This window comes from Macaca thibetana, chromosome 4 (assembly GCF_024542745.1).
Source record: "Macaca thibetana thibetana isolate TM-01 chromosome 4, ASM2454274v1, whole genome shotgun sequence".
Taxonomy (NCBI): Eukaryota; Metazoa; Chordata; class Mammalia; order Primates; family Cercopithecidae; genus Macaca; species Macaca thibetana.
In genome coordinates, this window is record NC_065581.1 from 68143627 (window position 1) to 68160898 (window position 17272).

General features: G+C 39.4%; 1 protein-coding gene and 1 pseudogene across 5 annotated transcripts in view; both read left to right on the forward strand.

The window, feature by feature from the left end:
* Positions 1–17272, forward strand: part of SMAP1 (small ArfGAP 1) — a 428466-nt gene that overhangs the window by 258191 nt on the left and 153003 nt on the right. The gene's annotated exons all lie outside the window — the stretch shown is intronic.
* Positions 3921–4750, forward strand: LOC126952231 (transmembrane protein 192-like; annotated as a pseudogene).

A 17272-nucleotide genomic window follows, 5' to 3' on the forward strand; every position in this document is an offset into this window, starting at 1 on the left:
AGTTAACCTCACTTATTTGTTTTCATCGCTTTTTTCGTGGATTCTATCAGATCTCCTACCTAGACAATTACCATCCTCGAATAAAGGCAATTTTTGCTTTTTTTCCAATGTGAATACCTTTTATTTCCTTTTTCTTATTTTATTGCACTGAGTAGAATCTAGTAAAATGGAAGTGGTGAAAGTGGACTTGCTTGTCTTGTTCCTGATACTAAGGGAGAAAAGGTTCAGACTTTATCTTGTATGTAAAAGTCTTACAGATACCTTTTATCAGGTTGAGAAAATTTCCTTTGTTGCTAGTTTGCTGAGAATTTTCATCAGAAATGTATGTTGAATTTTATCAAATGCTTTTTTGCATCTTTCGAGATGATCTTATAGTTTTTGAATTATTATTTTTTGTTTGTTTTTTGAGACAGAGTTTCGCTCGTGTTGCCCAGGCTGGAATGCAGTGGTGTGATCTCGGCTCACTGCAACCTCCACCTCCTGGGTTCAAGCGATTCTCCTGCCTCAGCCTCCTGAGTAGCTGTGATTACAGGCATGTACCACCGCGGCCCCCTAATTTTGTGTTTTTGGTAGAGATGAGATTTCTCCATCTTGGTCAGGCTGTTCTCGAACTCCCGACCTCAGGTGATCTGCTCGCCTTGGCCTCCCAAAGTGCTGGGATTACAGGCGTGAGCCACTGCACCCGGTCGTTTTTTAAATTCTTTAATATATTAAACTGCATTGTTTTTCACACATTAAACTTTGCATTCCTGGGAGAAACTACACTTGGTCATGATGTATTACCCTTTTATATATGTATTTGAATTTGATTTGCTATAATTTTACATATTTTCATGAAGGGTATTAAACTGTAGGTTTCATTTCTTGTGATATCTTTGTCTGGTTTGGTATCAGAATAGTTTTAGGCTCACAAAATGAATTAGGTAGTATTCTCCTCCCCATTCCCCTCTTCCCCACTATTTTTTTCCCCTCAATTTCTGGAGGAGTTTGTATAGAACTGATACTATTCCTTAATTGTTTGGTAGATTTCCCCAGTAAAGCTATCTGGGCCTTGAGTTTTTGTTTGTTTTTTGCTGAACAGATTCAGTTTATTTAATAGATACTAGGCCATTCAGGTTATCTTTTCCTTCTGGAGAGAGCTCATTTGTGTCTTTCAAGGAGTTGGTGCACTTATAGCATAAAGTTGTTTATAATATTCCCTTATGATATCTGTAGAATCTGTAGTAATGTTGCATCTCTGTTTGCTGATATTGGTAGTTTGTATTTTCTCTCTTTCCTCTTCAGCCTGGCTAGAGATTTACCGATTTTATTGGTTTTTCAAATAATCAGTTTTTATTTTCATTGACTTTTTTGTTGCCTTTTGGTTTTCTACTTCACTGATTTTTTTAATTTGTATGGGTACATATAATAGTAGGTGGATATATTTATGGGGTACATGGGATATTTTGATATGGGCATACAAAGTATAATAATCTCATCAGGGTAAATGAAGTTTCCATCACCTCAAACGTTTATCATTTCTTTATGTTACAAACATTCCAATTTTACTATTAGTTATTTTAAAATGTGTGATAAATTATTGTTGACTGTAATCACCCTGTTGTGTTATCAAATACTAGATCTTATTCATTCTAACTGTATATTTGTACCCATTAACCATCTCAATTCTGTGGCCCTCTGCACCAACCTCTTCCCAGTTTCTAGTAATCATCATTCTACTCTCTATCTCCGTGAGTTCAGTTGTTTTAATTTTTAGCTCCCATAAGAGTGAGAATGTGAGAAGTTTGTCTTTCTGTGCCTGGCTTATTTCACTTAACATAACGTCCTCTAGTTCCATCCATGTTGTTGCAGATGACAGGACCTCATTCGTTTTTATTGCTGAATATAGTACTCCATTGTGTATATGTACCACGTTGTCTTTATGCGTTCCCCTGTTGATGGACACTTAGGTAGCTTCCAAATGTTGGCTATTGTGAATAGCACCACAATAAACATGGCCATGCAGGTATCTCTTCAGTATAATTATTTCCTTCCTTTTGGGTATATACCTAGCGGTGAGATTGCTGGATCATATGGTAGGTCTATTTTTAGTTTTTTTGAGGAATCTCCATACTGTTCTTCATAGTGGTTGCACTAATTTGCATTCCCACCAACAGTGTCCAAGGGTTCCCTCTTCTCCACATCCATGCTGGCATTTGTTATTTTGTGTCTTTTGCTTAAAAACCATTTTAACTGGAGTGAGATGATATCTTATTGTAGTTTTAATTTGCATTTCTCTGATAATCACTGATGTTGAGCACCTTTTCATATACCTGTTTGCCATCTGTATGATTTCTTTGGAGAAATGTCTGATTAGATCTTTTGCCCATTTTAAAATCAGGTTATTATATTTTTTCCTATGGAGTTGTTTGAGCTCATTATATATTCTGGTTATTAATCCCCTGTCAGATGGAGAGTTTGTAAATATCTTATCTCATTTTATGGGTTGTCTCTTTACTTTGTTGATTGTTTCCTTTTTTGTGCCAAAGCTTTATAACTTGATGTGATCCCATTTGTCCATTTTTGCTTTGGTTGCCTGTGTTCGTGGGGTACTGCTCAAGAAATTTTTGCCTGGGCAGAGTTTCCCCAATGTTTTCTTTTAGTAGTTTCATAGTTTGAGGTCTTAGATTTAAGCCTTTAATCTATTTTGACTTGAATTTTGTATATGGTAAGAGATACGGGTCTAGTTTTATTCTTCTGCATATGCATATCCAGTTTTCACAGTACCATTTATTGGAGAGACTGCTCTTTACCCAATGTATGTTCTGGGCCCCTTTGTCAAAAATGAGCTCACTGTAGATGTATGGATTTATTTCTGGGTTTTCTATTTGATTCCATTTGTCCATGTGTCTATTTTCTTTCTTTCTTTTTTTTTTTTTTGAGACGGAGTCTCGCTCTGTTGCCCAGGCTAAAGTGCAGTGGCGTGATCTTGGCTCACAGCAATCTCTGCCTCCTGGGTTCATGCCATTCTCCTGCCTCAGCCTCCTGAGTAGCTGGGACTACAGGCGCCCACTACTACACCTGGCTAATTTTTTGTATTTTTAGTCGAGACGGGGTTTCACCGTGTTAGCCAGGATGGTCTTGATCTCCTGACTTCATAATGCACCTGTATCTGCCTCCCAAGTGCTGAGACTACAGGCGTGAGCCACTGCGCCCAGCCTGTGTGTCTGTTGTTATGCCAGTACCATGCTGTTTTGGTTACTATAGCTCTGTACTATGATTTGTTTTTGTTTTGGTAGGCTGTTTTAGAAGATCTGTAGTATAATTTGAAGTCAGGTAATGTGATTCCTCCAGTTTTGTTCTTTTTGCTTTGGGTTGCCTGGGCTATTCTGGGTCTTTTGTGGTTTCATGTAAATTTTAGGATTTCTGTGAAGAATGCGTTTTTTTTTTTTTTTTTTTTTTTTTTTTTAAAGACAGAATCTTGGTCTGTCACCAGGCTGGAGTGCAGTGGTGCAATATCCACTCACTGCAACCTCTGCCTCCCAGGTTCAAGCGATTCTCCTGCCTCAGTCTCCTGAGTAGCTAGGACTACAGGTGTGTGCCATTACAGCCAGCTAATTTTTGTATTTTTAGTAAAGGCGGGGTTTCACCATGTTGGCCAGGATGATCTCCATCTCTTGACCTCATGATCCACCCGCCTTGGCCTCCCAAAGTGCTGGAATTACAGGCATAAACCACCTTGCCTGGCCATCATTGTGTTTTAATAGGGATTGCATTGAATCTGTAGATTGCTTTGGGTAGTATGGACATTTTAACAATATCAATTCTGACAGGTGGAGAGGCCAGGTTGGCTAAAGCTTTTGCCTCCAGCTTTGGAAAATGACATTGGGGGAAGGATGGAGGGGTTGAGAAAATGAAAAACTGTGAGACCTGGAAGTTGATTTGAGACTCATACATTTAAAGCAAAATTGGTTAAAAATGTAAGGGGTTTCTTGGGTATCACTCAAAGTATTGAAGATGACCCAGCTCTGGATACCCAGCTTCTCTTAACATTATTCACTAGAAGCTCATTTTAGACCCTGATTCTTTTTCCTACAGTCGTCATAGAAAGTCTTCTCTTGTTTATTCATGTTGTGTTACTTTTAGCGTTTTTAACAGATGTGGTTTGTTCTTACCCTAATCTAAATGAAGACAGGTGCCCAGGATACTACACCAACCCTCTTAAAGTTCAAATGGTCGTAATCCTTGGGAAAGTTATTTTGTGGTGGATATTCCATTTACATCTTGAATGGTACATCCAGTATCACCACAGCAAAGTCAGCAATCGAGGCTATAACTTGATCTACTGATGTATAAGGCATCTCAAGAAATTTGCATTAATGATACACTCCACTGGTAACAATAATTATCTTCATACTGTGTTGCAGCAATTCCTTCCTGGAACCCAGCAGATCAGATTATATCTTGATCTCCTTCTGGACATCCTGGCTCTGGAGCTGATCTGTTTTCTGATGTGTCTGCTCATTTACACAGTGAAAATCTGGAAATTTAATAAAGCTAAATCATATCCTGATGTACTTGAAGAGGGAAAAATCTATACATAACCCAGCAGTATTACCTTGGAAACTGGATTCAGAACTATTTGAAACCTAGAAGAAATTGTTGAAAAGCAAGGAGACATAGTAGTATATATGAAGTGACACAATGAAGTGTTGAGTGACTGTTGACTCTCACTTCCTTGGACCTAGCCTGTTAGCCAAGTAGAATGTGAGAGGCTCACAGTCTTGATAGCAATTGCAGAGGAATCCAGAGTAATCTCATGAGCTGCTATAGAGAATTGCAGCTTTTGCTGAATATCATTTTATAATTTTTGTTGGAAACCTGAATTTGGTTCTCACCTGTGTAACTGTATACTATATAGGGTTTGGGGGTAAAGGTACCTTGTAGACGCCTTGATAACTTGAGGATAATGTCTGTTGTTTACTTTTTTGAAATTATTTAACTGCTTGGTTTGTCTTAGGATCAAAGGTATAATTTAAACAAAACAACAAAAATCCAATGTTGAATCTTTCAATCCATGAACATGGAATATATTTCAGTTTTTGTGTGTGTCTTTTTCAGTTTCTTGCATCAATGTTCTATTCACTCTGGAGATCTTTCATTTCTTTAAGTTTATTTATCTCACTGTATTTGTAGCTATTGTAATGGAATTACCTTCTTGATTGCTTCTTCTCATTGTTTGCTCTTGACAAGTAGAAATGCTACTGATTTTTGTATATTGATTGTGTATCCTACAACCTTACTGAATTTGTTTATTCTAATAGTTTTTTTGGTAGAGTCTAATTTTTTCCAAATATAAGATCATATTACCTGCAGACAAGGATACTTTGACTTTTTCCTTTCCAAATTGGATGCCCTTTCTTTCTCTTGTCTGATTGCTCTAGCTAGACATTGTTTGACTGTTATGTTGAATAACAGTAGTGATAGTGGGCATCCTTGTCTTGTTCCAGGTCTTCGAGGAAAGGCTTTCAGTTTTTCCCCATTCAGTATGATACTAGCTGGGGGTGTGTCATATATGGCTTTTATTGTGTTGAGATATGTTCCTTCCATACTCCATTTTTTTGAGATTTCTATCATAAAGGGATGTTGAATTTTATCAGAATCTTTTTCAGTATCAGTTGAAATGATTATTTGGTTTTTGTCCTTCGGTCTGTTGATATGATGTATCACATTGGTTATTTGGCATATGTTGAACTATCATTGCATCCTTGGGATAAATCCCACTTGATCATGATGAATGATCTTTTTAATATGTTGTTTAATTTGGTTTGCTAGTATTTTGTTGAGGAATTTTGCATCAGTGTTCATCAGGATATTGACTTCCTTTTCTTTGATGTTTTTGTCTGGTTTTGGTATCAGGGTGATACTAGCTTTGTAGAATGAGGTTGGAAGTATTCCCTCCTCCTCTATTTGTCAGAATAGTTCGAGTAGGATTGGTATTAGTTCTTCTTTAAATGTATGATAGAATTCAGCAGTGAAGCCATTGGGTCCTGGACTTTTCTTTGCTGGGATACTTTGTATTACAGCTTCAATCTCATTTCTTGTTATTAGTCTATTTAGATTTTGGATTTCTTTGTGGTTTAATTTTGGTAGATTGTATGTGTCTAGGAAATTATCCATTTAATCTAGCTTTTCCAATTTATTGGCATATAGTTTCTCATAGTAGCCTCTAATGATCGTTTGAATTTCGGCAGTATTGGTTGTAATGTCTCCTTTTTCATCTCTGATTTTATTTATTTGTGTCTTCTTTCTTCTTTGTCTGGCTTATCTTTTGCTTAGCTTTAAAAAAAAACCCAGCATTTTGTTTCATTGATCTTTTGTATTTTTTATTTCAATTTCTTTTATTTCTGCTCTGATCTTTATTATTTCTTTTCTCCTGATTTTGGGCTTGGTTTGCCTTTGCTTTGCTAGTGTTTAAAGCTGCATCATTATGTTATTTATTTGAAGTCTTCTGCTTTTGTAATGTAGGCGCTTATTACTATAAACTTTTCTGTTAGTACTGCTTTTGCCTTATCCTACAGGTTTTTGTATGTTGTGTTTTAATTTTTATTTGTTTCAAGACATTTAAAATTTCCTTTTAAATTTCTTCATTGATCCCTTGGCCGTTCAGGAGAATACTATTTAATTTCCATGTTTGTATAGTATACATAATTCTTCCTGTTACTGATTTCTAGTTTTATTCTATCGTGGTCAGAGAAGATATTTGATGTGAATTCAGTTTTTTTGAATTTTAAGAGTTGTTTTGTGACTCAGCATATAGTCTGTCCTTGAAAATGATCCATGTGCTGAGGAGAAGAATGTGTATTCTGCAGCTGTTGGATGAAATGTTTTGCAGATATCTGTTAGGTTCATTTTGGTCTATAGTTCAGATTAAGTCCAATGTTTCTTTGTTAATTTTCTGTCTGGATGATCTGTCTAATGCTGAAAGTGGGGTATTGAAATCTCCAGCTGTTAACTTGGGTTTTATCTTTGTCTTTAGCTCTAATAATATTTGCTTTATATATTTGGGTTTTACAGTGTTGGGTGCATATATATTTACAATTGTTACATCATCTTGCTGAGTTGACCCCTTTATCATTATAAAATGACCTTTATCTCTGTAGTTTTTCTCTTGAAATCTGTTTTGTCCCATATAAGCTACTCCTGCTCTTTTTTGATTTCTATTTGCATGCACTATCTTCTTCCCTCCCTTTATTTTCAGTCTTTGTGTGTTATTATAGGTGAAGTGTGTTTCTTGTAGGCAATAGATCATTGGATGTTGCTTTTTTATCCATTTAGCCACTGTTTGTCTTTTGATTGGAGAGTTTAATTCATTTACATTCAATGTTATTGATATGTAAGGACTTAATACTGCCAATTTGTTATTTGTTTTTTCTGGTTGTTTTGTGGTCTTCTCTTCCTTTTTTCCTTTTTTTTTTTTTTTCCATTTGAGACAGAGTTTCACACTGTTGCTGGGGCTGGAGTGCAGTGGCGCGCGCGATCTCGGCTCACTGCAACCTCCGCCTCCTGGGTTCAAGCAATTCTCCTGCATCAGCCTCTCGAGTAGCTGGGATTACAGGTGCCCGCCACCACGCCCAGCTAAATTTTTTGTATTTTTAGTAGAGACGGGGTTTCACCATGTTGGCCAGGCTGGTCTCGAACTCCTGACCTTGTGATTTGCCTGCCTTGACCTCCCCAAGTGCTGGGATTACAGGCGTGAGCCACCACGCCCGGCAGCTTCTCGTCTTTTCATGAAGATGATTTTCTCTGGTGGTATGTTTTAATTCATTGCTTTTTATTTTTTATGTATCTTGTGTAGGTTTTTTTGGCTTGATGTTACCATAAGGCTTGCAAATAACATAATCCATTATTTTAAACTGATGATAACTTAATATTAATTGCAAAAACAAGCAAAGAGAAAACTAATAAAACCTCTACACTTTAAGTTCATCTCTTCCACTTTTAAACTTTTGGTTATTTCTATCTTATTGCATTGTCTGTGTCTTGAAAAGATGTAGTAATTTTTTGATAGGTTCATCTCTTGGCCTTTCTGCTAAAGATATGAGCAGTTTATACACCACAATTACAGTGCTGCAATATTCTGTTTTTTTTTAATGTGCTTACTATTACCAGTGAGCTTTTTACTTTAAGATGATTTCTTATTGCTCGTTAACATCCTTTTCTTTCATATTGAAGAACTTCCTTCAGCATTTCTTATAGAACATGTCTGGTGTTGATGAAATCTCTTAGCTTTTGTTTGCCTGGCAATGTCTATTTCTCCTTCACTTGAAGGATATTTTCCCTGGATATACTATTCTAGGATAAAAGTTTTTTCCTCCAGCACTTTAAACTTTCTCCTGGCATGTAAGGTTTCCTCTGAGACATCTGCTGCCAGATGTATTAGAGCTCCTTTGTATGTTATTTGTTTCTTTTATCTTCATTTAACATCCTTTATCTTTGACATTCAAAAATTTGGTAATTAAATGTCTTGAGGTAGTCTGATTTCGGTTAAATCTGTAACCTCTCTGTACTTTTGAATTGTGATATTTTTGTCTAGGTTTGGAAAATTCTCTGTTATCATCCCTTTGAATCAGCCTTCTACCCTATCTCTCTACCTCCTTGTTAGGCCACTGACTATTAGATTTGCCATTTTAGGACTGTTTTCTAGATTTCGTAGGCATGCTTCATTCTTTTTTATCCTTTTATTCTTTTGTCTCTTCTGACTGTATTTTGAAATAGCCTGCTTCAAGCTTACGAATTATTTCTTCTGCTTGATCAATTCTGTTGAGAGACTCTGATGCATTCTTCAGTATGTCAGTTGAATTTTTCAGGTTCAGAATTTCTTCTTGATTTTTAAGTTATTTCAATCTCTTGTTAAATTGATCCGATAGAATTCTGAATTCCTTCTCAGTGTTATGTTGAGTTTTGTTGAGCTGCGTCAAAACAGCTGTTTAGAATTCTCTGCCTGGAAGGTCACATATCTCTGACACTCTGGGATTGATCATTTGTGCCTTATTTAGTTCATTTGGGGAGGTCATGTTTTCTTGGATGGTCTTGATGCTTGTGGATGTTTGTTGATGTCTGGGCATTGAAGAGTTAGATATTTATTGTGGTCTTTGCTGTCTAGGCTTGTTTGTCCTCATCCTTCTTGGGAAGGTTGTCCAGCTATACAAAGGAATTGAGTGTCCTGATCTAAGTCTTTGTTCACTACAGCTGCATCTGCATTAGGGGGAACACAGACTCTTGCAGACCAGTAGAGGTACTGCTTTGGTGGTTTTAGGTGAGATCTGAGAGAATCCCCTGGATTACCAGGCAGAGACTCTTGTTTTCTTCCCTTACTTTTCTCCAAACAAATGGAGTTTCTCTCTCCGTGCAGAGTCTCCTGTGGCTGAGGGAGGGATGAAACAAGTACCCATGTGACCACCACCACTGGGACTGTGCTGGATTAGACTTGAAACCAGCATAGCACTGAGTCTTACCCAGGACCTGTGGCGACCACTGCCTGGCTACCACTGATGTTCACTCAAGGCCCAAGGGCTCTTCAGTCAGCAGGTAGTGAATCCAGCCTGGCTTTTATCTTCCCTTCAGGACAGTGAGCTCCCCACTGGCCCAAGGTGGGTCCAGAAATGTCTGAGAACCAGGGCCTGGAGTCAGGAATCTTAGGAATCTACTTAATGCTCTGTTCTGCTGTGGCTGAGCTGACATCCGAGCTGCAAGACAAAGTTCTTTCTGTTCTTCCTCTCCTTTCTTCAAGTAGGAGTCTTTCCTTGTGACCCCCACCGCCCAAGGCCTGTGGTGAGTGCTGCCTCGCCACTGCTGATGTTCATTTAAGACCCGAGGGCTCTTCAGTGAGTTTGTAGCAAATGTTGCCTGGCCTGGGTCTCTCCCTTCAGGGCAGTGGGCTCCTCTTTGGCCCAGGGTGGGCCCAGAAATGCCATCCAGGAGCCAAGGCTTGGAATCCGGGATCCTAGGAGCCTGCTTGGTGCTCCACCCCACTGTGACTTAGCTGGCAACCAAGCTGTAAGACAAAGTCCCCTTTATTATTCCCTTTCCTTTCCTCAAGCAGAAGGTGATATGGTTTGGATATTTGTCACACCCAAGTCTCGGGTTGAGATGTTGTAATCCCCAATGTTGGAGGTGGGGCCTGGTGGGAGGTTTGTGGGTCACAGGAATGGATTCCTTGTAGCTTCGTGCTGTTTTTGAGATAGTGAGTGAGTTCTCATGAGATATGATTATTTAAAAGTGTGTGGCACCTCCCTCTGCCCCTTGCTCCTTCTTTTGCCATACAGCCTGCAAGCACCTGCTTCACCTTCTATCATGAGTAAAAGCTCCCTGAGACTTCCCCAGAAGCCAAGCACATGCTGGTGCCATAATTGTACAGCCTGCAGAACAGTGAACCAATTAAACCTCTTTTCTTTTTTGAGATGGTCTCACTGTCATCCAGGCTGGAGTGTAGTGGCTTGATCTCGGTTCACTGCAACCTCCACCTCGCAGGTTCAAGCAATTCTTGTGCCTCAGCCTCCAGAGTAGCTGTGATTACAGGTATGTACCACCATGCCTGGCTAATTTTTGTGTTTTTAGTAGAGACTGAGTTTCACCATATTGGCTGGCCGGTCTCAAACACCTGGCCTCAAGTGATCCACCCACCTTGGCCTCCCAAATTGCTGGGATTACAGGCGTGAGCCACGGCACCCGGCCTAAACCTCTTTTCTTTGTAAATTACCCAGCCTCACATATTTATTTATAGTAACACAAGAATGACCTAATAGAGAAGGAGTCTATCCCCATAGCCAGCACAGCTGTGAACATGCTGGGTCATGCTTGAAGTCTGCATGGCACTAGGTCTTACCCAAGACCTGCAGCAAGTTCTACCTGGCTACTAGCAAGTACCAGCAAGTATTGCCTACTGGTATTTATTCAAGACCCAAGGGCTCTTTAGTCAGCAGGTAAGGGATCCTGCCAGAACTGTGTCCTTCCCTTCAAGGTAGTAGGTTCCCTTCTGGCCCAGGGTGTGTCTAGAATTGTCATCGGGGAGCTAGGTCCTGGAATGGGGGCCTCAGGACTCTGCCTGGTGCTCCATTCTCTTGAGGATAAGTTGGTATCCAAGTTGCAAGACAAAGTCCTCTTTACCCTCCCCTCTTCTCTCCTCACGCAGAAGGAAGGAGTCTCTCCTAGAGCTGTGAGCTGTGCACCTGGGATTGGGGGAGTGGTGATGCAAGCACTCCCTTGGCTGCCCCAGCTGGTGTCTCAGCTCACTGCATCCTCCACCTCCTAGGCTCAAGCAATCCTCCTACCTCAGCCTCCCTAGTAGCTGGTACTACAGGCACACACCATCATGCCTGGCTAATTTTTTTGTGTTTTTGGTAGAGACAGGTTTTGCCATGTTGCCCAGGCTGGTCTTGAACTCCTGAGCTCAAGTGATCCACCCGGCTCTGGATCACAGGCGTGAGCCACCATGCCTGATCTGGTGTCTTTCTAGGTCACGTGAACCCCAAGTCCACTGGCTCCAAGCCCAGCACAACACCAGGACTTGCCTAGGAATTGCAGTCCTTGTGGCGAAGACTGCCTTTCAAGTTTATTTAAGACCCCAGAGTGCTTTAGCATGCACTGGTGGGCCTAGCCAGAACTCAGGTTCTTACTGCTGGGATGGATGATTTTCCTCTGGTTAGGGCTGGTATAATAGTTCCTTCCTTGGCCCCCAGCTGATTTCTGCCCTGTGTCACTTCCCACCATGACTGGCAGGACTGAGTTTCAATGTAGAGTCCCACAATCACTGTGCTCTCCCTTCCCCAAGCACACAGATTCTCTCTCCGTGCCATACAGCTGCTGCCCAGGGGGTTGAGGCGGGTGGTGTAGGCAATTCAAAACTGTCTTTCCTAACCAGTGCCCCTTTTCTCAATATGATATTAAAACCAGATACTTTGGTTCTTATGAAGGTGATTTCTTGTGTGGATAGTTGTTCAATTTGGTGTTCCTACAGGGGAGATGATTATTGGTTCTGTTTGGTCTTCTTGCTCTGCCTCCTCCTACTTCATTGATTACTTTCCTGACCTTTATTTCACCTTTGTTTTCAAAATGTGTTTTAGTATGGCAAAAAGTTCTAGGTTGACACTATTTTACTTTCAGTACTTTTAAGGTGTTTTGCTGTTTGTGAGTTTCCATTGATTTTGTGAGAAATCTGTCATCATTATATGTTCCTTTGTCCGTAATGCCTTTTCCCCCAGCTTCTTTTAAGATTTTTTTCTGTTTATGCTTAGTTTTAATCAGTTGGATTATGAATTGTCTTTTGGTAGCTTTCCTCATGTTTTTTTTTTTTTTTTTTTTTTTTTTTTTTTTTTTTTTTTTTGTGAGCTGTGCCACCTGGGATTGGAGGGAGTGGTGTTTTTAGTAGAGACGGAGTTTCACCACATTGGCCAGGCCGGTCTCAAACTCCTAGCCTCAAGTGATTCACCTGCCTTTGGGGTTCCTTTGAGGTTCTTGGTTCTATGGGTTTATAGTTTTCAATGCATTTGGAAAAAATTCTGCAATTATTTTACTTTTTTTGCCACCCCCGCTTAATTTGGGGATTCCAAGTAAAAGTTAATTAGGTTGCTGAAATTGCTGCACAGCTCAGTTATATGCTTTTTTATTTTTTTTTTTCTGAGGGGGGTCTGTTTATTCTTTGTTTCATTTTAGATAGTTGCTATTGCTTTGTCTTCACATCCTTTTAACAGTTTTTTCTTCTTGATTGTCTCATCTCTTAATTCTGTCCAGTGTAGTTCTTATCCCAGTCATTATAGTTTGCATCTTATAGAAGTTTGATTTGGGTGTTTTGTGTCCACACACACATGCACTTCATGCCTCTTCACATGTTTAACCTTTCTTTCTTCTTCTTCTTCTTCTTTTTTCTTTTTTGAGGCAGAGTCTGGCTCTATTGCCCAGGCTGGAGTTGAGTGGTGTGATCTCAGCTCACTGCAACCTCCCAGGCTCAAGCCATCCTCCCACCTCAGCCTCCTGAATAACTGGGACTACAGGTGCACACCACCACACCTGGTTTATTTTTGTATTTGTTATAGAGACAGGTCTCGGCCCTGTTGCTCAGGCTGGTCTCGAAATCCTGAGTGCAAGCAGTTCACCTGCTTTGGCCTCCCAGAGTACTGGGATTACATGCATGAGCCACTGTGCCTGGCCACATGTTCACTCTTTCTTATAGCTTCTTGAACATATAGAAGTCAATGATAATGGATTTTGTGCCTTGCCTGCTAATTCAATCATCAGTGTAATTTGAGGGTTTGTTTCAATTGATTGACTTTCCTCCTTTTTATAGATTATGTTTTCCTTTTTTCATGACTGTTTTTTTTTTGGAGACAGAGTCACCCTCTGTCACCCAGGCTGGAGTTCAGTGACACGATCTTGGCTCACTGCAACCTCTGCCTCCCAGGCTCAAGTGATTCTCCTGCTTCAGCCTCCCAGGGAGCTGGGATTACAGATGCCTGTCACCATGCTCAACTAAGTTTTGTATTTTTAGTAGAGACAGGGTTTGTATGTTGGCCAGATTGGTCTTGAACTGACCTCAAGTGATCCGCCTGACTTGGCCTCTGAAAGTGCTGGGATTACAGGTGTGAGCCACTGTGCTCAGCCAGCCCTTTTCAATTGAATGCTAATATGGTGAATTTTGTTTATCGGTTCCTGATATTTTTGTATTTTTATAAATATTTATCATCTTTTTTCTTGGATGCAGTTAAGTTACTTGGAAATAGCCTGACTTTTTCAGATCTTGCTTTTAAGCTTTACTAGGTGAGACTACAGGACTTTATAGAATTAATTTTTCCATTAGTGAGGCAAAAATTCTTCCGAATACCACATCTGATGATCCATTAATAATAAAGTTTTCAAGTTAGTTTCCTCTAATTGTTTTGGGTGGGATTTTCCCTGCCTTCTGTAGTTTCCTCACACGTGCACCAATCAGTACTCAATTGAATACTCAAGTGATGACCTTTTGCATATTTAAGGAGTTTTCTCTCTGTGCATCTCTCTCCTCTTGCATGCTGCCTTGTGAAATTCAGCCACCTTAGTCTTTGTGAACTCCTAGATCCATTTCCTGGAATTAGGGAGGCCACTGGGCTGCCCCTGGATTTATCTTCCCTTTGCCATGGCCTGGACACTTTCCCTGGACAGTAAGCTGAGTTCATTGTAAGGCTCTCACCTAGTTTGTTTTCCATATCTTGATTTCCAGTTTTTTCAGGAATGTGTTATATATTTTGTTTGGATTTAAAGTTGCTTTAGTCGATTGGGCAAATTTCAATGTATGTTCCTTCATATTTTGATTAGAAAACAGAACTCAATATAGTATTTTAATAGAAAAAAGGTATGAAAAGAAAATTACTTTTAAACCCCTTGTTTCTTTTTATTGAAACTTACATTTTTCCTGGGCTCATTGAAGAGAATAGTTATATTTAAATTTATTTATAACATCTGTCCTCTTGTGATTTTTAGAGCTACTAACAAAATACAGGGGAAAATGAAAACTATTGATGTTACTAGTACCCTTCTGTTGCAGTGAAAGCTTGATACTGCTAAGTGAATGATACAAAACAAGTTAATCCATTACTCCTCCTGATTCTCTGAAGTCTGAATCAACTTATAGAGGAAATCTCCTGTGATGTGCTGTGCTCTTCATATGTAAATTTGATGTTACTTTGCTGACTGCTAATATCACAGATTTTTTTCAAGTCAAAACGTTTGGTTATATTCTGCAGCAAGTTATTTAAATTGTCTGTGTTTCAAATAACATCTCATTCCATTTCATAGAATGGTGAAAACATCTGTTTACGTAATTATAGTTTGCTGTTGTCAAACTGGTACAGAATTTGCCTTAGTCTTTGAGTTTATTCTTCCTGCTAAAATGCAAACAAAGCTAATATGTTCCACAATTGTATTTGTTAAAAATCTTGATATGGCAGTTTTCATTGTTACTGATATCAAAGACATTAAGTGGGATTAGTCAACCATATCCATTATTTGTGAGCTTGAAAGACAAGAAAGTAGTTAGACTCTGCAGCTAATTCAGAGTATCATTTTAGCTATCAGTTTCTGCTTCTCCTTACATCAAAACTTTTAAGCAGCAGTTCTAATATACAGAGACATTGATTGTTTTAGTTAATTTTTCCACTTCAAGCTGAAACGTGCTATTAATTGAATAGGCAGGCATCCAAAGACAAACATCTAACTTGTCTCTGTCCTGCTCTCTTGCGATGTGTAGTTCATGATGGCAGACTCTCATCTGTTTTATTTCCCTCAGGATACCCAGTACCTAGAAAGTTCTTGGCACACAGTAAGCATTAGCCACATTTTTGATGACAGTGAGTCAATGAATGAGTGAATGAACAATTAAGCTTCTGAGTCTTTCCCCGTCCTCCAAATCTCATCCATCTTTCCAGGCCCAGTTCAAAGTTATACTGCATTTATGGAATGTTTTTTGAATGAAATTTTCTCCAACTATTTCAGTTCATTATGATTTTTTTTTTCTTTTTTCTTCTTTTTTTAGACAGAGTCTTGCTCTGTTGCCCAGACTGGAGTGAAGTGGTATGATCTTGGGTCACTGCAACTTCCACCTCCTGGGTTCAAGCGATTCTCCTGCCTCAGCCTCCCAAGTAGCTGGGATTACAGGTGCCCGCCACCATGCCCAGCTGATTTTTTTGTAGTTTTAGTAGAGGTGGGGTTTCATCATGTTGGCCAGACTGGTCTCAAACTCCTGACCTCAGGCGATCCCTCTGCCTCGGCCACCCAAACTGTTGGGATTATAGGTGTGAGCCGCCACGCCGGGGCCATTATGATCTTTTCATTGAACTCTTGGCATTTTCTTGCCAGTTTGAGAGAATTTTTTTTTTTTTTTTTTTTTTTTTGAGACGGAGTCTTGCTCTGTCACCCAGGCTGGAGTGCAGTGGCCGGATCTCAGCTCACTGCAAGCTCCTCCTCTCGGGTTCACGCCATTCTCCTGCCTCAGCCTCCCGAGTAGCTGGGACTACAGGCACCCGCCACTTCGCCCGGCTAGTTTTTTTTGTATTTTTTTTAGTAGAGACGGGGTTTCACCGTGTTAGCCAGGATGGTCTCGATCTTCCGACCTCGTGATCCGCCCGTCTCGGTCTCCCAAAGTGCTGGGATTACAGGCTTGAGCCACCGCGCCCGGCCAAGAGAATTTTCTAACTAATATAACTGCACATAGTTGGAGTAGACAGCGAGTAGGAAACATTCTATTACTTAAAGTGTTTAAGGAGTGGCAGAATGGCCTTGTCAGTAAAAGGGAGGGGAGTGACAGGTATAGCGTTCTTTGTGCCAGGTAGTTATGTATTTCACGCCCTTTAATTTCAAAGGCCCTGAACCTACAAGGTATAGATCAACTTTCTGTATTTTTTTAGTGTGGAAACTGAGGTTTTAGAGAAGCCTATAAAATTTGTCTACAGTTCCATAGCCGTAAGCGTCTGATTGATAAAGCAAACCCAGGTTGTTCTTTGTAGAAGAGCTGTTACACTGCCTTTAGTGGGTAACTACTTCATGAACTCAGTCCATTATGATTGTGTAAAGTATGACAGTCTGGCATTTCTACCAAGAAATGAAGGCTTGAATGGGGCAGAATGACAGCACTTGGTGGTTAGGAAGAGAAGAAAGTCTTGGATAATGGGATAATTAGAAACACCAAAAGGGAAAGAGAGGTACCAAACTTCATCATTCTGTTCATATTTTGGCCTCATGATATATCAGGATTTTTGACAATGAAGTTGGTGGATCCAATTTTGATTTTTTTAGAGAAACATTTATTGTTGGGGTTTATTGCTCTGGTTTTATATGATACAAGAGAAACAAAAAAATGAAGTCTTAGAGTAAAAATAAGTCCTTTCCCCCCAACTAGATTTTTATCTTAAGTTAAAACCAGTCAACTAACTTCTTGTTTTTAGTGAAGATCGTGTTTGTTAATAATACATTTTTTGAACTTGTCATTGGTTCATGTGAAGTAGACATACCATAGTAAACTGGCATATTTTATCTAGCTGCTCTCTGGTAAACCATCATGTTATATAGAGGTTAAAGAGGTAAAGTGGGTTCATATTTTTGGTTGTTTTGTTGGCAAATTTTCTCTCTGCTTTTCTGTACACTGAAAATATTTGCATAATTACGATTTTTGAGAATTGCATAACCCTATTTGTATTTAATACATGCCTTTAAACAAATGAAAAAATATATTAAACTTTCATTGTACCACCAGATGGCGCTCTCT